The following is a 23,226-nucleotide window of genomic DNA, read 5'->3' as shown; positions in this document are numbered from 1 at the left end:
GTCCAGATATCATAGCAGAAACTAGAACTGCATTTTTATTAAGCTCCATGGGTGAGACTCATACACAACATAACTTAAGGGCTATTAGTATAATGAAACCACATAAATATAAAAAAAGGATGAACAAATTTACCAAAATAGTAATTATGCTTCTTTTAAATTAGATTTATAGTAATTTTGTATAGTAACCTAGTTCATTTCATTTTTACCTTGCATTTTATTGAACACATATATGGTCAAATTGTCTATATGCTAAGGATGAAGAGATGAGTAAAACGCAGATCCTTTGTTCAAACAGCTTATAGAATTGTATGGATAAACTGACAAGTAAACCAGCAATTATAAACAATGTTGTTAGGACTTTAGCAAACATATGCCCCAGGTGATATGGGAGTACAGAGGATGGGCTCATAACTAGCTCTGCTGGTCAGTTCAATGTGCTTTTGGGTAATAACAGAAAGGTAAGAAAATAAGTTTCAAAACTGTGGCTTTTTTTAGTAAATCAAACAATCTTTCACTGACAGGAATTTTTTTTTTGTGAGGACGATTAGCCCTGAGCTAACATCTGCTGCCAATCCTTCTCTTTTTGCTGAGGAAGACTTGCCCTCAGCTAACATCTGTGCCCATCTTCCTCTACTTTATATGTGGGACGCCTACCACAGCATGGCTTGCCAAGCGGTGCCATGTCCGAAGCCCGGATCCGAAACAGCAAACCCCAGGCAGCTGAAACAGAACGTGCGAACTTAACCACTGCGCCACTGGGCCGGCCCCTGATGGGAATTTTTAATTAAAAGAAGCGAGAAGAATTCTTGGTGTTAAAACATTTTTTGATATTCAATTGACTATATGACGATTGTTAAGTTCTTATTAAGATCTAATATGCACTAATTCCATGATTTTACATTTGTCCTTGTAGAAGCACAAAATCCTATTCTTCCACAAGTAATTGGTTTATGTTTGGTCGATTGGTTAGGGGTTGTTTGGTTTATGGCTGAGTAATCCTGGGTAGGATCTCTCAACTAATTCTACCTTACCTAAATTTATCTTAGATAAGAAAAAAGCTCCATTACAGCTACTTTAGGTAAAACTGCCAGAGCTTTTTATGTAGTGTTAGACCCTTCTAATTGCAGACTTTTCCTGTAAACTGACAGTTTTTGAGTTACCTTAAACAGAGGCAAAGACAGACACACAGTAGAATTCAGTGACATTTTTAACTGTGTCACTGGACTGATCATTTTATATTATTTAGTAGACAGCTTTCAGAAATATTTCCTTGTGTTTATATCTGGCATACACAAAACCATAATTTAGGAAGTTGTTTTCATCTTTATTGATTGACTTTTTGGCATGCAAAAATGAAGCTTTTCAGGGAACTTTGAATAGAGAACCGGCCATCTAATGAGGTAGATTTAGGAAATATATATATATATACACACACACACATATATATATATATATATATATATATGAGTGTGTGTGTGTGTGTGTGTGTGTTATAAGTAAAGCACTATGCTTGACACTGGGGATAGAGCAAAACAAGATCATATCCTATGCAGCTTATGGTCTTTTTGGAGGAAAGAGACAATTATAATATGGTTTAATTGATGCTAATATAGAGACAGTACAAGTTTTATTAAAGCACATAAGAGGGATGCCAACCATATGAAAAAATCCAGAGATCGTAAACATTACCAACCTAATTTTATTGTAGCGGGTAGGAGAGCCATATATCTTTCTACCACCTCTCTTGGGCTGGAGTGTAGAGCCGTTGCCTGGCCTGTTCTGACCCCTTACATTCTGTGAGCCTGAGGCACAACAGGGCTGAGCAGATTCAGCACGATAAACAAAGGAAATGACTAGTCGTTACTGTGTCCTCTAACTGCTGAGAGCCCCTGCTGGTCTCCTGAATTCCTGCCAGTTTGAAAGGGATAATACTAGAGTAGTCTCCTGACAGATTCTTGAAAGTCTATAATTTTAGAGCTCAAAAGGGCATTAAAGATCATCAACCACTCCCCTCTCATTACAGATGAGGAAACTGAGGTGCTTAAAGGCCAAGCGAGCTTGCATACACTCAAGGGTTGACTACTTGCAGCACCCGCACTAACACTGAAGCATCCAGAGTCCTTGACCAGGCCTTCCTTTAAACCATGAGGCCTCAATCTAGGAACAGCATTCTCTAGCTCTTTCTAGGACGGTCTGGATTATAGAGACCAACTTCCAGCTAATAATCCCCTCTTGCCTAGCCTCAGAACTCTGAGTCTGATCAAAGCAAGCAATGTTGTCAGATCTTACAGCAAGCGAAGGAATGACAGACTCTGGTAATTAAAAAAGATACTCAGAGGCCTTAGATACCTCTTTCTCCTCCAAACACTGGGGACATGTTACCTCAGATACAATGAGGTTATATATAAATAAACAAACAAACTGGTTATATAACAACCATATAAACACAAACTGGCCTTATATCATATATATAAATATACATATATTTTTAAAGAGGAAATAATCATTTATTGTTTATGATTCCTGAAAATGATGACGTGTGGTGTCTCAGCACTGCTATATTTTGTAGAGCCTGCTTCAAGGTTCTATCTGAGGTCTGGACCTAGTCTATGGCTTAAAACAGCTTGTTACATCCATCTGGAAAGCATTTTAAAAATTTGAGGGAAAATTTTTTGTTGATACAATGATTAGGGGGCTTTTAGTGGAGGGGCCAGGATCACTCTATGATCTGTCATGTAGAAAACAGTCTCTCCCAATGAAAACATATTCTGTGTTTTACACAGCCCTTCATTATAGAGCTGAACATTCAAGTAGATGAAACATTTGTTTATAATCTCTGAGTCTAGAACACAAACACTGATTTTTTTTTTTACAGTCCTGAGATACGCTGAATTTTCTACGAATAAAACTACTTGGGGGGCTGGCCCCATGGCCTAGTGGTTGGGTTCGTGCGCTCCGCTGCAGATGGCCCAGTGTTTTGTTGGTTTGAATCCTGGGCATGGACATGGCGCTGCTCGTCAGGCCACGCTGGGGCGGTGTCCCACGTGCCACAACTAGAGGGACCCACAACGGAGAATATACAGCTGTGTGCTGGGGAGCTTTAGGGAGAAAAAGGAAAAAAATAAAATCTTTAAAAAAAAAAAAGAATAAAACTACCATGAAATCAAGGGAAGATTCGTTTTTTGTTCAGAGGTTGTTAAAGTGTTTACTATCATTTTAGAAAACTTCATTAGCTGTGGCAAGGGTGCTTATCTTATATGAGTGGTCAGCAAGCATGCTCGTTTCAGTGGCCTTTTAGCTATTGCATTTGTCATAATTTTACATAGCTATGCCAGCACATAATTACTTCTAATCCTATACAAATACCCTTGAAGATTTACATATTAAAATATGTATTATTTTGTTATAAATTACCTTCCTTTTTTGTTTTATTATAATTGAAACATTATATTGATTTTTTAAAATTACATGTCTAAGCATGTATTATCCGTGATTTTATTTCTGCCTAGAAAAAGAGGTATAACAAAATATTCATTTTAAGAAAGAAACATTGGATCAGACGATGGTGAGAACAATTGTTCAGTGAGTCAATCTCACTGGCATGGGTTAAATTTGTATACCTGAGCATTTGAGTAAAGTGTAATTTGCATACCTATGTCAGAGAACTCTGAAATTTTAGTTTGACCATGTTTCCCCACACATGATAAAATAAACTTAGCTCTGAAAATACTAAGTTTTCTTGTTTAAATTTGAAGACTTTGGCAAATTTCATGGGACAATTTTAAGGTCTGTGAAAAAGAAAAATTGTCTATGAGACCTGCTGTGCTTCAGTCCGCTGCTGTGGCCCCGTAACCTGGACTACTACTTTAAGTTGCTTGAAAATCAAATTTACTTTTCTAGATGCCAGGATCACTTCAGAATTTCAACCCAGATCAAGTCCAGTGGGGACCACACACTGATCAGTACTTTATTTTTCAGAGATTCTCAGAAACCAAGGAGGACTGGTTGAGTTGGTGGAACTCCTATGGGAAGGGTATTGGTATCCCACTTACTCATAAGCAGTTTGTTGAATAGTAGGGCTTGGAATCTTACACCATTGTGTGGAATTACTCTATTAATATACACAGCTATGTATTTTTTACTCTTATTTTGTAAGTGAGGAAGAAATTTCCCTCTACTCTTCTAGGTTCCCCTGGATGGTCTGAGAATCAAATTGACATGAGACAAAATAACAGGAGAATATCAAAATGTTTAGTAATATGAATACATTGGAGAAACCCAGGAAGACTGAGTAACTCACCAAAATGGCTAAACCACCACCTTAAATACCATCTTGAGCTAAAGACAAAAGAGGATACTGGAGGTAGTGTTTTGGGACTTCAAAGGGGAGGAAGGCAATTCACATGGAGATGAAAAAGAAAATGTTTGGTAAAGAAATGTTTGCCATGCCTTGCAAAGGCAATGGGACATGGAGAGGGCTTTGATCAAGTGGGCCTTGCTAGGTTCCTCCCTGTCCACCACACCTAGTTCATGTTGCACCACAATTATCTATGGTGATAGCTCTTTCCTGGAACAGATCTTCTTTCTAAAATTCTTTTAAGTAGTTAGGTAGGGGAAAGGTCAAAGTTTCTTCCTGAGTCTTCTTCTGAAAAATAGTCAAGCCAAAGAGATAAATTTTGGGGTGGCAAATTCTGTTCCCCTTCAATTTGAAATCCTTCTTCCCAAAATATTGCTTTTTTTGAAGCCATCTGCAAGTTTCACTGATATAGATTTTCACAATAAGGGGTAAATAAATGATTTCTTTTATTAGTTCTCATTGTCCCTGTGCTAAAAGGGATTAGTATAAGCATGTGGGAAGATAACTGAAATATTTTTAATAAAACTTTTATACATTACTATCTTTATGTGGGCTAAATTCATGATATATTCAAGTTAAATATTAGGATTACTCCCTGTACAGGTTATGTAATAGTCACTAGTGCTCATGTGCATTATAAAGTATTGGATGAAATTAAATAGGTCCTTGATTCTATTTTTTATATATTTTCAAGTAGAACCCTGAACAATAGGCATAGTATTAAAGTATTTGGAACACTTACATATACCCTTAAATTTATTTAAGTTAGTTAAATAAAATGTGGATATTTCTTACAGCTCGATATACGAAGATTAATGATGTAACTACTCTCCTTATTCCCCTCCACCTCTCCTCACCCAAAGAAAGTTTTCCAAAAAGAAAAACTAATTTGAACTGAAATGTATATAAGGTCTGGAGCAATAAAAGTAGACAATGATATGATATGTTTCAAGCTAACAAGAATTTTATGCCCAGAAAATAGAAGTGATGCACCATAGGAAAGATATGGTATCGTGTTTTTCGTAGGTTAATAACCAAAAAATTAATATTTTAGGGGCTGGCCCCGTGGCCGAGCGGTTAAGTTCGCGCGCTCCGCTGCAGGTGGCCCAGTGTTTCGTTGGTTCGAATCCTGAGCGCGGACATGGCACTGCTTATCAGACCACGCTGAGGCAGCGTTCCACGTGCCACAACTAGAAGGACCCACAACGAAGAATACACAACTATATACCGGGGGGCTTTGGGGAGAAAAAGAAAATAATAAAAATCTTTAAAAAAAAAATTAATATTTTAATATCTCCTTGATCTGCACAAATACCACTGATCTAACTGCAAAGAAGATAAGCTCTCATTTTGTCTGCAATAGGACAGAATTTCTCCATCTTGAACACATTCCACATCGATTATTTGGGAAGCAGTGTCAGCCTGTCAATTTAACTGGTTAATGTGATGATATGAAATATTTTCATTTCTCAGGAACACCATTTGTTTTTTGCTTCCATGGCCTAATTTTGTGGAGTCAGGAGAGACATGTTGTCATTCACATAATTTTCCCATCAGATGGCTACCAATTATTGATAACTGTTACCGAAATAAAATTTTATAGGCAATCATTGTTAGCCTATCCAATCAAAGAGAGGTGGGCTCAGCTGAATTTTGTTTTGTGTCTGAGTTTAAAATGGTAGCAGTCGATATCAGAATTATAATAATAATTACTAGCCTGGAGATATTTAAAGAAGTTTGATGTGACAAATTATAACTAATATGGCTAGTTCTAATTTTGGCTTTTGTAACACTTATGACACTGGAAATTTAACCCTTTAATTCTTTGTCAATAATTTCCTCACATGTATGTTCTTTCCAACTATGACATTGATAGTTATATATAGACAGGTCCATCTGAACAGTTTGCTCAGAAAAATAGCTGTGTAGGAAAATGATCTTAAAAAATCTTAAGTTTTCCATAAAACAACTTTACTTTCTGATAACAGTTCTCTCTTTGAAAATTTGTCTTAACTTTTAGAAATTTATAGCCCATATATATTTTTTCTTAGGAAAAAGAATGATATTCATTTAGTGGTGACATTTTTCTCTCATTATCACTTAAGTAATCAAGCATCATTTTATTAGTATTAAGTACTTTCCTTTGTGTCTGTAATTTATAGTGCTAACAAGCCAATATATGACTAACACAACCTGGCATACTCTAACACGTATTGTTTTCTTCGCTCTGGCCCACCATGTTAACGAGAGGTCATTATTTCTATCTCCTTTGTCAATTACAGATTTATCATAGGGTGTTCTGATCCCATTCCCCTCATGACCGAGGACAACTTCATCTCAACCATCTTTTTCTGGATTCCAAACTGCACATTTTATGTCAATGTCTTTTCATACAATTTTGGTAATACATTTTGCCAATTATAGACACAGAAGGTTAACCTGACAATTTAGTCATGTTATAGCTGGCCTTACCTGTAATATGATTGATTGAATGCTTGAGTTGATTCAATCAGACACTGAAATTGTGAAAAGGAGAAGACCATTCACTTTCCATAAAATTGCACTGGTTTTAAGCCTTTAAAATTGACGCACCTTGAAAAGTGGCCTCAATTATAGATTTTTCTTTTGTACAGGTGCCAATGGTAACTTTGTACCCTTAATTCTTAGGGAGAAAGTAGAGTAGGTGGAAAAGGATAGCATGCATTTGGCAATCATGTTGAGTGATTTTTCAGTTCATTAAGCCTCAGAATTTAAGCTGTTCTAAATAAGACAAATGTGTTCCCTTTCTTCCAATATATAAAGCATAATTATTTCAAATTACTTACTTGGCTATTTCATATATATTTTAAGATTATGAAAGGTGAATGAGTTAACATTTTTGAATTTCAATTGTTAACTGTAATATTCCATCATTTTTGTGGTATAGGAGTGTGTGTGTGTGTGTGTGTTGAATTGGGATATGAGTGCGTGTGTGCCCCAGCATATAAGGGAAATCTTTCCTGCCCATAACCTCTCAAAGTATAACTAATAAAATTAGGAAAATACTGTTCATGGAGTTGCTTTTCTAATGTAAAAATTCTACTAAAAACCTTTCAAAAATAATATTTCTTCAATAAAATAATTTTCAATTGCAGAGGATTATCTTCATACATATAAATTGATTACAGAGGCAGCTTTAATACAAATACCTGTGATCTATTCTGGGAAATCAAAAACAAAATTTTCATTTTAAAATTAACTGGCATCTGTATATATACAGTGACCCTATCTTTTCCTCCTCATCAGCTCAACATTTGAGGCCACAATGGCCAACTCACTTTAATTAAGTTAAAAAAAATCTTAATCTAGTCCTTGCTGGTCCTGTGCCTGAAAATACTCTTCCTCAGATAAGCACATGGCTTGCTCCCTCATCTCCTTCAGTTTTTTGCTCCCTAAAGCCTTTTCTATCAAGCCCATTTAGATAACAACTTTTCACTGCTGAACCCTTCTCTGCTTCATTTTTCTCCACATCTGTTACTAATACCTACATACTATATTAATTTTCTCACTTATGTACTTATGGTCTATCTCTCCCCATTACAACATAGACTCCTGGAAGTCAGGAAATATTGTCTTATTTGTTTCTCCCTGTATCTCCATGGCCTGGATCAGTGTCGGGAATTTAGTTCATGCTCAAAAGATATTTACTGAAAGAATGGGAAAAATTTATTTTATTTTTTATGTCTTATAAATAACTCAATATTTATTGATTGGTTATCTTTCTTGACCACATATCACATAATTAATTTTTTCCTTTCATTTATTTGAATGGTGTTGAAGAGAAAACATATTTGCCCATAATTCGGTACAACTCACGTGTCTGCAAGTGTAATTCGTACACACTGAAAGATTAAGGACTCTACAAACGTATTTATCTTCCAGATTCCTATTATCTTCTGGGTTCCAGTAATAAGTATCGTTCAGAGTGCAGTACATTTTTGGCATAATCATCATGACAGGATTTTCTTAAATTAATATGAAACACAGAGCAGTATTTTTTCTAATCAGAGTCTAATCAGAAAGTTACCTCCATTAATTGGCCATAAGTGTTGTACTTCTTATTCCTTTGGGGTATTTTTAAATTGTATCCTTGATCTTCTCTAAGGCATGTTTCAGAGTTTTTCACCAACTTTTAGATTTGGAGATGTATCTTAAGCCTCTATACACATCTGTGTAAGATGTGTAAGAGCAATAAAACAAAAAATAAATGAACACTGAAGCTTATTCATATCTTTTGTGTGGAAAGTCACAGAAAATGATGAACAAATGTATGGCTGTACACTGATCTGGTACTTAAAATTAAAAGTCACAATGCATTTAATTCTTCTGGTCGCTAAGGGACCTCTGGACCCAAAGTGCAAATTTTTGAAGCACAAAGCCTGCTATATGTTCTTTTTATTGACCAATTCTCAATTTGCAATCATATAGAAGCTCCTGGGGGGATTTTAAAAAAACGTGTCTTTATGAAGAACAAATCAGATCAGACTAATCTAATTTCCTATGTGGCAGAGTGACAGACCCTGTGGTTAAGAGGAAAGCAATAGATATAAGATCTTTATTTCAGTCAGGTTTTTAATTCAGTCTTATACAACATTAATTAGGGAGCAGCAAAGCAGAGTTGAGACCATGCTTTTAGAGCATGGGTGTGCAACTGCTTGGAAGGTCACACTCAAAGAGTAGTTATTAATCGGTACACGCTTCCCTGAGGGATGGGAGTGGATATTGAGTGATGCTTCAGGATCTGTCCTAGGTCCATTACTTTATCTTTATCAGTGACTGGGATGATTAAGTGGAGCTCTTAGTCCTTAAGTTCATGGATAACATCAAGATGGGAGGGGTAACTGTCCTGGGAGAATAAACTTGAAAATTTAAATGACCTTCTTAAGATGAGGAAGTAGCTTGTGAAAACACAAGAAAGGTAAAACAATTACTTCCTAGGAACAAATAGAAGGAGAGCAATCGAACTAAAAGATCTCTACAAGCTGAAAATGCAAAGTTTTAGAACTATGTTTAAACATCCACAATGGGAGAGGGCAATTAAAGTAGGGTAATATTAAAATTACAAACAGGGTAATATTAAAATATTTACAGTTCTCTAAAATTACTGCACTGCAAATAAGAATGTGGAAAAGATCCTGCTTTGGAGTAGAGTTTGACACTCTCCAATTCTGTCAATCAATTTAACTACTGATCACTGACTCAATTTTACAAAACCATTTTTATTTGCTATCCTAGGCTGGCCATAGCCTTGGATTCATTTCTGCTTCACTAGAAGGCATAGAAAAGGCTTCCTGGAAGATGAAGAAGACTCCTCCCCTTATTGACATCCCTGGTTTACTTGTTTGCTAAATGGAGTGCATATTTGTTTTCCTTTTTGCCAAACTGCTTATCTAGTTTTCTGTTATCTTGCCCTCCCAAATGTTTGCCCGAACGTTCTAACCATTGTTTTGCTTTGCCGTTCTAGGTCCTATGGTTCATAATCAGTAGGTGAGTTGCCTCACCTTAATTTATGGGGTATGAGTACTCTGGCTCCTTACTAAATTTGACCTAGGCATTGCATTGGCATTTAATAACACTATTCTTTCAGACTCCTGGATATCCTCACATTTTGACCTCTAATCTCATCTCAGGCAATGACTTGTCAGTTTTGACTGCTTGCCAAGATTTGACCCAACACCTAACCTTGATTTGTGGTGTTTATTTGTTCTCTGTCTCCAAACTGATTTCCTGACTGCAGACCTCTGACATCCTATAGGCCACCATCCTGTTTTTTTTCCTTCCTTCTTCTCCCCAAAGCCCCCCAGTACATAGTTGCATATTCTAATTGTAGGTCCTTCTGGCTCTGCTATGTGGGATGCTGCCTCAACCTGGCTTGATGAGCGGTGCTAGGTCCACACCCAGGATCGGAACGGGTGAAACCCTGGGCTGCTGCAGCAGAGTGTATGAACCCAACCACTCGGCCACAGTGCTGGTCCCTGAGCCACCATCTTTAGCCTACATACACAGAGCTTGTTTCCAGCCCCATGGCTGCCCTCATGTGAATATTTTAAATGATATTTATTGGGGTTATTTTATTTTATTATTTTATTCCAAAAGTATTGTAAAACAAAAGCATAGTAAAATTGAAACTGTACAAAAAACATTACAGATGTAGTGACAACCCCTTACATTTCCTCTGCCCATCATCTTGCACTAAGATGATTTTTGATAACAGTTTGGTATTCAACCTTCCAGATGTATATAGCTATAAAATTTTATACATGATAAATGTTTTTAACTAAACTATATTATAATGTTCTACAATTTGCTTTTTCATTTTATATTTAACCAGTTCCTTTTTAATGAATAATAGAATATTTCTAGGTTTTTCCTGTTATAAAAAATGTTATATGTATATCCTCATAGATTTATCTCAGGTGCTTGTATATACATACTTCTAGAATAAATATATTGAAATTTAATTGAAAGAAACATAGAGATATCTTAATTACATAGTAGTTTGATTGCATTGTCTATCCTAAAGCTTTATGCTCACGGCTATAAAGTAAAATGTGAACCACTCAAGTTTTTTAACAAAAAAATTCTTTGAAAAAGTTAAACATAAAAATATTTAACAATCATAGTAATATATGTGTAATTTATTTTTGGAAAAAGTGTTCAGTGATATCTGAAAACTTTCTTTATAAAGTTGAATTATGATCATGATTAACCTTGTATTCCAAAGAGAACAGTTTTTCATACTACTGTTATTTTTAGAGAAACATAACTCTTCCCCAAAATAACCCAACATTCATTTTCTTGATTTTTTTCCAAAGTTTGGTGTGCATTTAAATTTATTATTTTTGGTTTCCCTCAAATATGTTCTTTTTATAGACTCCCTCAATTAAAGATACATACCCTAATCATAGAACATAACTTTTAAAACACTTTGAAATAAATTATGAACAAAAGAGTTTTAGAGAATAAATATAATTTCTCTTAATTACTGGAGAGCAAACCCTTAGCAATGCCCTTGGGGTCCTGGCGTTATCTACTAGAATGTGGCATTTCAGATTCACAGACCTAAATTTTCTGCTTTAACCTATTTCTATTTTGAAATTCGGTTTCCAAATACCAGAAATTTTCCTTAAAGGTTAAGATGTTAGGAACAACTTTCTTGTGGAAAGTAGTGCCTCTGTTATAAAGCTTTGGCTTTTCTGGTTAAATAGAGATGTTTACCTGAAGTAAACATGAAATAAGTCTGAAAGCTTGGAATGGACTTAGAATTTTATTAGGTTTCCCTGAAAAGAACCATTTTGAGTAAGGTGGCTGATATAATCAGTATTTTTTGGGGGGAAAAAAAGGAATAAAAGGTAACGTGCTGAAGAACTTTACTTGTACTTCACAACAGTGACAGAAAAAAAGAGTGAAATTGATTAGAGATTAAAATCACAGATATCCCAGCAGTCAGAAGAGGAATTGAAAAGAAACAGGTCATCATAGGAAAAGAAATTTAAAAAGCACTTTTCAAAATTATAACATTATTATCCAGCATTCTAGAACTCTCCGTGTTTGGGAAGATGTATGTGAACATTGTTCTTCATCATTCTTCAGTGACACAGTAAGATACGACATCAAGACAAGTCATGTTATACAAACAGAAAAACCAAGGGAAGAAATAAAGATGACTTTGTTTCTTTGAACAACAGTCAGTTAGTAGTTGAACAGATACGAAACAAGAACCTTTAGAGGATTAAAACAGTTTGGGCTCAATTTATTCTTATATCCTCCTGAATTTTGAATTTTTATTATTGAATTTGAACAATTCTTTGTGAGCCTATGTTAGAAATTACAGCCTATGTTCCATTTAAAGAGTATGGTACCTCTTTTACCTATCATGTTGTCAGGGGGATAACACACTCTACAATGCATCCAAGAGAGGTAAACATCCCTGGAAAGCAGTCTTCCACGTTGTGTCAACAGTATGTAAAAATCTTGGATACATTTTTAAGGTAGAAGTTGACGATATTCTTGTAGTTAAAAGAGGAATCTTGCAGTTCATCAAGAAAAATCTCTGAGGTCAACAAGTTCAAGAGTCTTTGCCTTTAGAAAGATTTTCTTGGTCCATTCCAAATTCCTCTGACTAGTAGCAATCCTTTTCTTTTCTGAACCCCTAAGGTAGCCTATAAATCAATCTTGCTGGGTACATGCAACACCTTATTGCATTTGGTTTTTTATATATCTAACTCCTTAGATCCAGGGCAGGCAGCTTATCTCATTTGACTATCCATAGTACATATCACAGAACTTAAGATTTCATAAGCACTAAATAAATACTATTGATTATTGCTTCAACCTTAAAACATTCTCTGAATTAACTCAAACCTGTCATTGTAATTATCGTCACGAAATCATGTGTCCAAAAAAAGCAACTATTTATTAAGTGCCCATAATGTGTAACATATGTAAAGCAACAATGGAGTGCTTATAGGGTATGTGGGGGAATATTAGCTGTCATACAAAGCAAATAAAACAGTGGATTTTTTTCCCCAGTAATTTGTATTTTGAATCACAAAATTAACATTGTAGACATATATAAGCACATGATATACATATATATGCATGTATTATATATACATATGCATACATACATATATACATATATATCCATCTAATGCATTAAAATATGCATATAAAATGCAGAAGCCTATATAACAAACTATGCAAAGTTTGGCCCGTGGACTACCTGCCAGTTCTCAAACTGTTGGTTACCGGTCTGAAATGAGATAAAGAACTTGAGCCAAAAAGTAAATCAGATATAGAACTAAGCACAATATTTAGTTGAGCTGTCTTGTTTTTATAGCAAGACATTCTTGATGAAGAAAGCAGTGACTTGATTTACACGCTGGCTCAAGCTGCTGATCTTGTTGTGGACTGGTTTCACGTAGGGCTGAACTGTAAAACTAATGCGTTTAACCTGCATGCTGAGGGATCTACACAATATCAGAACTTTTTTTACACCTGAACGGTGTTGACCTTGCAGCTAATTGCAAGGGAAGATGATTCACTGCACTCGCAATACTCCATTAGTGCACCTACCGTGGGAGAATATCTCAACTTTGTGATAATATAAAAATACTATTATAAGATCAATAATAGAAAAATGGGCAAAAGAAACCATTAGAGTTTTTATATAAGTGCCCATAAACATGACAATGAGTTCAACTTCTTAATAATCAGATAAATGTGAATAAAAACTACAGTAGATGCCATTTCCTACCTGTTGAATTTCCCCCAAGTTTAAAAATTGGATACTATCAAGTGTTCACAAGGATGCAGAGCACCAAGGAGACTCATCCACTGCTAGCGTTGGCAAGGGTAAATATGTACAACGTGTTGCTTCTATTTGTCATCTTCCAATACTCCTCTGCTCCATCATAGTCTTATCGTTTGAATTCCTTTCACATCCATTATATTTAGTCTCCTCTATTATTGTCTATTTAGTGCCGACTCACTTTGAACCATGCTCTAGGCTGCCTTGTATTGTTTTTCTTTTAATTTCATTCTGTGCTTATTCTCTCTCATTTTCCCAAATAGGTTGTAAAGTCCTTGAAAGCAGGAAGTATGTTTTGAATACGTATTTTATACTTCGCTGTCTTTAATCCCTCTTAGAATACTGCACAATGCTTTTTATATAGTATGTATGTTAAATTCATAGTTGCAAATAAGATTGAAAGCTAATGATGCCTTATGCCAGATGGAGTGAAGGAAACTTTTTAAGAGTAAAAGAAGGTTTTCACTATCTTTGTGTCGAAAGGTATATATTTTTCTGAGAAAGAGGACCAGTGGTCTATTCATAAATGTAGTTTATTCCTAGAATAGGAAGGAATGGGAATGAAAACTTTCTTGTATAAGCATTGGGAGGAGGGAAGGGTAAGACACAGAGTCAGATCACATAATTAAAGGATATTAAAGTGAAAAGAGTTTAGAGGTAAAATCAAGGATCAATCATGTTATCAATGAGAAATCTAAGGCCCAGGGAAGTAAGTGCAAGGTTGCCTAGCTAGTTATTCACAAATCCCTGTCCATAACCACTTTACAGGGCAAATGGGATATTTTTTAAGAACAATTAAATAAATAAATAGAATTTTTTAATATTTTGGCATAGTTAAGATGTTAGCCTTAGAAGCATAAGAGAAAACATTGCAGTTTAAAGGGGATGTTTGCCAAGATGAGAAACAAGAATCTAGATGTTTAAAAATTTTAAGTAAGTGATACTGCTGGAAACAGCTGAACCACACCTTTCCTCCACCAGTAGGAGCTAGTTTTATTCTAGAATAGCCAGCCACGTTAGGCAATGTGCCCATTGTGTCACTGACGTGGCCTTGTGATAAATCGGTGACTAAGTGCAGTTATTGGTGATACATCCCCACTGACATCATGATTCTGAAATGTTCCTTGTTGTCACTTTCACTCTTTGGATGGTTGTATTCTGCTGAGTGGCCAAAATGAGATTAAATTGGTGGCAAAAGGCTACCAATATATTTGACTTCTCTAGAAACTTGCTCAGCTGGCAAAGTCAAATGGAATAAATCGGCAGTCCTCTTCTATTGTACTATTACACCTTCTTTTGTATTGTTTGGTAGCAATAAAGATTGGATCAGTTGGAAAGCTCTTAAAGCTTGTGTCTTTAAGAGAGACTTGACTTCCATTATGTTATAATTTTTCCAAAGATAGTCTTAGGTGGAGTTTTGAATTAACAGTAACTTGGATTTCTAATAGGATGATTTTGCTAAATATTCATAGTGCTTATGTATACTTTACACTTTTTAAAAAATAATGTACAAACATATAGATCAAATGAGTGAAAAGGAAAAATGGAAACTATTTAGGTAACAGCTATTCCTTAACCTTTTTCCTTATATAAAACTATGTGGTCGCAGTTTGAGAGGCAGGTAAAAGGGCTGATTGCATGCTAACCTGTGGACTCAGTGTTACTATACAATAAAGCAAAATTGTCATCTGGATTAAGAAATAACCCATATTTTGATTTAAACTTCTTTGGAAAATTTAGACTCAGAACTATTTTCTATAGCACATTTTCTGTGCATGCATGTGGCAGGTTTACTTGCAAATGTGGACAGGTGGTGCGCAGACCAGCTAACTGTAATGCATGCCTTGGATCTCCCACATTCTTGATGTATGATTACAAGGAAATAACTTAACTTTTCTGTGTGTTTTATTGTTCAAACGGTAAAATACTTGTAATCAAAGCATTTGTGAGGCTAAGTTAGATAAGAGACAGCAAATATTTTCAGATCTTCAGATGATAAATGCCATACAAATACAAGATGCAGACATCAATATGCACTTAATAGAGTATTGCTGTGACATCTGTAAATACAGAAACTTATATTTGGCTACTTAACTTGGTCATTGGTTGAAACATTTATTTCAGAAACGACCTATACTCCTGAGATATTATCATCTCCCCAGTGTGACAAACTTGACCTTCACAAGGCAACTTTCTGATTATTCCTGTGCAGCATGAATTGTGTGTGCTCTATTTCTGGATTTGTGTGAAAAAATAAGATTCTTATTTGCAAGATGTTATCTAACCAACCTCATTTGCTGAGGGGAAAACAGACACTCAGTCCCATATTTATTCCATTTGAGAATCCCATAATATTGATTCAGACTCTGAGTCAGGGATGAGTTTGTTATAGTCTTCCTTCCTTTTTTTTTTTAAAATAAAAATCATTTGTGTTTCATCTCCAGATCACATATTGCGTTGGATCTAACTGAAGCTGTTTCATACACTCAATGGCATCTTCACTAATGGCTCTTCTGTGGGAGTGACTATTACTACTTTAACGAATGAAGCCTTTTAAAAACCTTTCTTAAAAATAAAATTATGCCAGAGTCTTACAAATTTTGATGGGCTTTCAAACCTTCTGAGAATCATTTCAAATTGTACGCTTTATGTAAAACATGAGACACATTGACACCGTAGTTACAGATACCTCTAAAACAAATATTTTTGAGATCTGAAAATGTAAGTTTGTATATAGGCTTTCTTATCCTTTTCAAAGTCCACATTTTATGGGAGCATGTGGGAGGACAAATCTACAATAAAATTATGGAATAAAAGAACATAAGTGAATTGGCCAAGCTAATTATCAGTAAAACTCTATTTTCTAATAACACAATTCTTTGAATACAACAGATGCTATTAAATTGTCTTATTGGTGTTTCTTTACTTCACATATTTTAAAAATTCTTATTTAGATAGCCACAAGAGAGAAATTATAGTATAAATAAAGATCTTTTTTAGATAATTAGGTTTAATCTTGCATTTTGTATCCTACTCTGAAGGAAATGAATTGTTTTCAAGTGTTTATAGTTTATAATTGAATCTTTAGTATCCTAAGAAACCTAAAATATGCAATAATCTTGCAGCCTTTTAAAATCAACTATATAGACATAGTCTTAGTATCAATGGTTTACACTCTATGTAAGATGGTAAGATTGATATGTAAGATTCTTGAGCTGTCATTTTTGGCACTAGTGACAAGTCAGAACGTGTTGCTGAGTACAGAAACGAGAAATATTATGTCCCGGGGGGTCAAAGTGGAATCTAAAGTTGGTTTTGCTTAAATAGCATCATAAAGTAGCACCCAACATTTCTGGAGGTTCCAGCATATTCCAGCATTAAAATGGGCAGCAGATCTTTATCTCAAGAGAACATTGAGCTACTAGCGGAATTAAACAGCAATCAAAATACCTCCGACGATGGGAAACCTCCCTTAGCTCCGCAGTTGAGCCTAGGTACACCAGTCAGAGCTGCTGCCTCGCTCCACCGGGAAGAGGGCTTGCGAGGCGTTCAGTTAAACAGACAGAATAAGGCTGAGAGAGCGGGGGCCCTTGGGCACATAGAATTCAATCACTGAGTACAGTAAGACTTCAGACCATCTTGAACTGAGGATCTGGACTGTTATAGTTTAGTAACTTCTCTTTCTAAAGAGGTTGATTGATTATGGCCTTCGAGTCTTTATATTATAGTTATATCTTTTCCTTAAAGATTCATAAATGCAATTTTTATCAAGTAGAGCAGACTATTTTCATTTCAGAAAAATGTCCTCATAATTAAAAAACTGGGAGATGCTCTACTAAGCGCCTATATTTTCTTTATAGAAGGGAAGAAAAGTATTCCAGGCACTGGTGCCAAACTGTTCAAGTTGAAATGCAGGCCTACCATGTATTGTAGATTTAATTTTGGCGCAGAAGTGCTTCAGTCTCACCTTCTTTAAAATGAGAATGACAATAGTACTTATTTAAAGGGTTATTGTGAAGATTAAATGAGATAATGCATGTAAAGAACTTGGAACTGTGCTGGGCATTTAATAAGTGCGCAATAAATTCTAGCAGTAATTTTTATTACTATTATTGCGGACAAAACCCCAGTTATTTGCCCATTATTCAGATACTTCATTTTTATCATAGAGATAATTCTAATAAACATCTGCTATATTTGATTTCACACCCCATAGCGGATTAGAAAGTTCAAACAATATAATTAGATATATATTCAAGGGAGGTGGAGAAAAAAAAGAAAGATGTGATGGAGGCATAGTTCCAAAGAAGGAATAAGTGACAAGTGGCTGTCAGATAATAGAGAAAAAGTGTTCAAGAATTACAAAGTGTCAGATGTCTGGGTCATCTGAGACCATTTAATGTAAAGATCATGGGACTATTTCAATATTTCCTATGGGAATGAAAATATTAAAATAAAGTAAATAACATTATTTTATGATGAAGTGTCTTGGATCATTAAAAACGGCTTAAATTACTTTCAGTGCAGTATGTTAAAGAATACCAGTATGTCTCTAAAATATTTCATTGAGAGCTTTATTTGAAAAGCAGATTTAGTTTATTGAAGAAAATTGCCTATTCAGACATACAGTTCCATTATAAAATCACATATTGCATTTCACACTTAAATAACCCATATCTTCCTTGGACTTACATTGTCTACCTATTCAGGTCCCAAACCCAGCTGCAAGTTCCCTCGCAGTTATGTCTGGATGTGGCATCTCTAGGAGCTGTCTACTGAGCCTACATATATGTCCAGTCTAGTGTCATGGGCTGTCTGTGTTCCTATCTGCTCCAGAGCCACTCAGGAATGTCCATGCTAGGGTCTTTCCTATCTATGCAGCTACAAGAAAGCACTTCACCAATCTCCCGGGACCCGCCATTGGCCAATTTACCCAGGGCATGCACATCACTTCCTCCTCCTTGATCACCTGTGTTGGCCTAATGTGTCAGAGGCACTGCCCCCTGGAGGCTGCAATGAACTGAAGCCACACTGAGTCCCATGTTCCTCCATGCTTCTCTCAGTATATTTTTCAAAATGTTATACATAATTTACTGAGAACTTATTATGTACTATCCATATTGCAGGCACAGAGGATATGACAATTAAATAGACCTGATTCTTGGCTCACTGAAGCTTAAAGAGTCTAGTGGAAGATGAATGCAAGCAAATTAGCTATTATGTATAATGGCACACTTAGGCTGCTAAAGCTGGGGCTCACATATTATTATCTTTAACCCTTCCAAGGTTACTCCACCTGCTTCTTCCTTAGTATCAGGTTACTAAAATTTAATTACTTGATTGGCAGTTTAATTTTGATACTCAGAGAGGTGGCTACACAATGAATAGATTCAGGAGCACAAGAATCTGGGAGAAATTGCTGCATTGAAATCTACATACATTTTCAATTGTATTAAATGATATCAAACAGTTTTTCCAAGTTGATTTTACCAAATTATAGTCTCATTAGCAGTGTGAGGCAATGCACCTGTTTTAATACTTCATCAGCATTTGATATTATTCATTTTCTTTCTTAATTTCTGAAAGTCTGTGAAAGACATATGCTTTGAAAAATTATGCATATTAATTTAAATTATGCACCTTAATTAATCAAAATACCTGCATATCTACTTATAATATAAATTCATCTATCTATTTACAATAAAAATGTAATTTAGTAAATTATATTGTTATGACCTATGGGCTAGCCTACATAAAATCTTAGATGGATAGATAATGGAGAGATATATATATGTATATCTGCCTAAGATTTTATGTAGGATATTTCATAGGACATAACTGTATAATATACCCAATTATTATAAGGCAAACACCATGTAGTAATTAATATCTGAGTCGAGATGTAGAACATTTCCAGCGTCTCACAGCTTCCTTCATGCTCTTGTGCAATGAAAACCTGCTCTCTCTTGATCATCACATGATACTGTCTCTCAAGTAGAAAGAATCAGAATATTGACTCATTCTTTTTCCCGTGTGCTTCTTCTCCATCCCCAACTTTGAACTCATCAAATGATTTTAAGTCATAAAATGACAACCAGTCTTCCCATTTCTCCCAGGTTCATGATTAAGGAGTTAACTTGGGTTTTGTTTTTTTGTTGGTTGTTTTTGTTTCTTTCATTTGTTAACTGAGTTATTGTTCCCCAAGTTTTTCTTTATCTTTAAACTTTCTTTCACTCAAATACTTACCTAGAGGGCTGACAAACCAAATTCTGCTTTCTAAAGACAGTCAAGGTGAATACTATTTATTCCAATGCACTTCTGGTCATATTTAAACACCTCCACATCCATGAACCCTAGAAGGATGCTAAGCACTTAGAAGGGTCTTTTCATTTTCACAGCAGTATTTGGCATACACGGGCAGGTCAGGCATTATATGAAGATAATAAAAATAAAGCAGCTTACCGCGAGGAAAGAACCTATTATTAATTGTTTGAGAGAGGCTCTCCTTGTAGTGAAAGAAATATGCTCCTTCCTGCAGGATTTCATAGAATCGTATTGCTAGGAGGGACCTAAGAAATCATCTAATCCAATCCCTCAAGGTTTAGGGAGGGGAATTGATCTACTGTTGATCTCTGCATTTATTTCTGACTTTTCCTTGTTGGGAAAAATAAAATAACAAAAAATGAAGGGTAGAAATTATACACAGATGTTGAGATGTATGTAAGTAGGTTTTCATTTAAAATTTATTTTTTAATTTGAAAAAATATAGGCATAAAAAAGTGGAGAAAACTAAGAATGCAGACTTTATAATAAACTCTCATATAGCCAACACCTTGATTTGATAATATTCATTTGTCCTTTTTGCATTAATGTTTAATAAATAAATAAAAAGTTAAAATTTCTTCCGTTCTCTACAGTTTGTTGCCTTTTCTTTCTCTGAAGCAAACACTAATACAGAATCAATGTATACTCATCCAGTCCATTTAAAAATGTTGTGGAACACATTTTTGTTTTTTCCCTTATTTTTCAGTGTTTCGTATATGTGTGAATGTAGCCCTTTTGTACATACTCTCTAAAATTTATGGTTTCCCCACCTCACACCTGTTAAGATGACTATTATCAAAAAGACAAGAGATAACAAATTTTGGCAAGGATGTAGAGAAAAGAGAATCCTTGTACACTGTTAGTGGCAATGTGAACTCATATAACCACTTACGGAAAACAGTATGGAGATCCTGCAGAAATTAAAAATAGAGCTGCCATATGATCCAGCAATCTCACTTCTGGGTATATATTCAACGAAACATAACCATTATCTCAAAGAAATATCTGTACTCCCATACTCATTGCAGCATTATTCACAACAGCCAAAGTATGAAACCTAAGAGTCCATAGATGGATGAATGGATCAAAAAAATATAGCATATATATACAATGGAATATTATTGAGTCTTATGAAAGAAGGAAATCCTGTTATTTGCAACAACGTGGATGAACTTGGAGGGCATTATGCTAAATGAAACAAGCCAGAAGGAGAAGGACAAATATTGCAAAGTATCACTTATATGTGAAATCTGAAAAACAAAAAGTTGAAATCTTAGAAACAGCAAGTAGCAGAGTGATTGCCAGGAGCTGGGGATAGAGAAAGTAGACAGTGGTTGGTAAAAGGGTACAAATTTTTAGTTATAAGATGAATAAGGTCTGAGGATCTAATGCACAACAAGGTGACCATAGTTGTTAACACTGTATTGTACAACTGAAATCTGGTAAGAGGATAGAACTTAACGTTCTCACCAAAAAAAGTGGGGGTGGTAAACATGTGAGGTGACAGCTGTATTAATTAATTCAATGGGGAGAATACTTTCACAATATGTACATTTATCAAATCATCACATTGTACACTTTAAATATCTTACAATTTTTGTCAATTATACCTCAATAAAACTGAAAAAAAAGATTTACAAGATTTCTATATATTCTGGATAAGAATCTTTCTTTTATAGATATTGCAAATACAGCTTCTCTTCTGAAGATTTTAAACATATGCTAGCAGGTGGAGGTAACTAATTTTATTTCATTGAGTTCAAAGAACCACACCTTATTAAGAAATGCTTTATGTCCTATTCAGTTTTTGTAAATTATCCATTATCTATGCTTTTTTAAAGGCTTTATTTTATATAACTGGATACGAGTTTTTATTAAGCTCATTAAATCAAGCTTATTTTTAGTATTATTCATATATTTTATGTTCTTGATCATTTTTCACTTATTTGGTCCATCAGTATCTCAGAGGGTGTATTTGGATATGTTGATTTTTATGTTTCTGTTATATTTACTTTAAATATTATGAGGTTATGTTGTAAGTTATATGCAATTATAACATTGCTTTACATTCTTAAGGGATTATTCCCTTTATCCTCAGATAATGTCCTTTTGTTTTTCCTGTTAATGCTTTTGGCTTAGGTTCTATTTGTCTGATATTAATATCATTACTCCAGATGTTTTCTAATTAGCATTTTCCAGCATAACTTTTACCCCTTCGTTTTATTTTTGGTGTTTCTCTAAATTGTATGTGATAAAAATGTTATGCAATCTCTAGCCCTATATTAAGTGAGTATAATACATTAGCACTTGGAGTTATTATTCATCATTTGAATTCATTTCTACAATTTTACTCTGTGGTTTCTTTTAACCTAGGTTTTACTTTACTTCTTTTCTCTCCTCTTTTCATGCTTTCTGTAAGAGTTTCATTATTTTTCTTCTTTTATTGCTTTGAAAGTCAACCATTACATTTCTATTATTGTCATGATTATCCTTAACATTTAACAGGCATACATAATTTTACATTTTTCATTTTATTTTTCCCAACGTTCTTATGGGTCTCAGGTGCAAAGAATTTGATTGATCATAATCCTTGATTCGCCTACACTTTGAACACGATCCTTATCTATCTCTCTGTCTATCTATCAATTTGCTGTAGTGTAATAAGGACTTACAAATCCACCATCCCACACAAAGCCTGGGCCATGAAAATCACTTACACCTACCTATGTGGTGCCCCATAGTTCCATCCCCTTGCTGTACCTTGGAGGAACCACACTGTGAATCCCAAGTTCATTATCCCTCTGCTTTCCCTTCCTATAGCTTCATCTGTGCTTTAAGCATTTCTAAATTGACTTCAGTTATTTTTTAACATTTTATAAAGGTATTTGTGCTTTGTATAATATTTATGAAATTACATTTTTTACTTAATATTTATATTCATTCATATTTTTCGTACACTGCTCTAGTTCACTAATTTTTATGTATATTGGAATGCTTGATGGCATTCACAGGTTACTTAGGCTCTGTTCATTTTTCTTTCTGTCTTCTTTGTTGTTGTTCTCTTCCTCAGATTAGATAATCTCCATTGACCTAAGAGACTTGTGAACACCATCAAGCATTCCAATATACACAAAATGGAAGTTCTAAGAGATGAAGAGAGAAAGGAATAGTGAGACTGTTTGAAGAAATA

Source organism: Equus quagga, chromosome 4 (assembly GCF_021613505.1).
Source record: "Equus quagga isolate Etosha38 chromosome 4, UCLA_HA_Equagga_1.0, whole genome shotgun sequence".
Lineage (NCBI taxonomy): Eukaryota > Metazoa > Chordata > Mammalia > Perissodactyla > Equidae > Equus > Equus quagga.
This window is presented reverse-complemented; position numbering follows the sequence as displayed.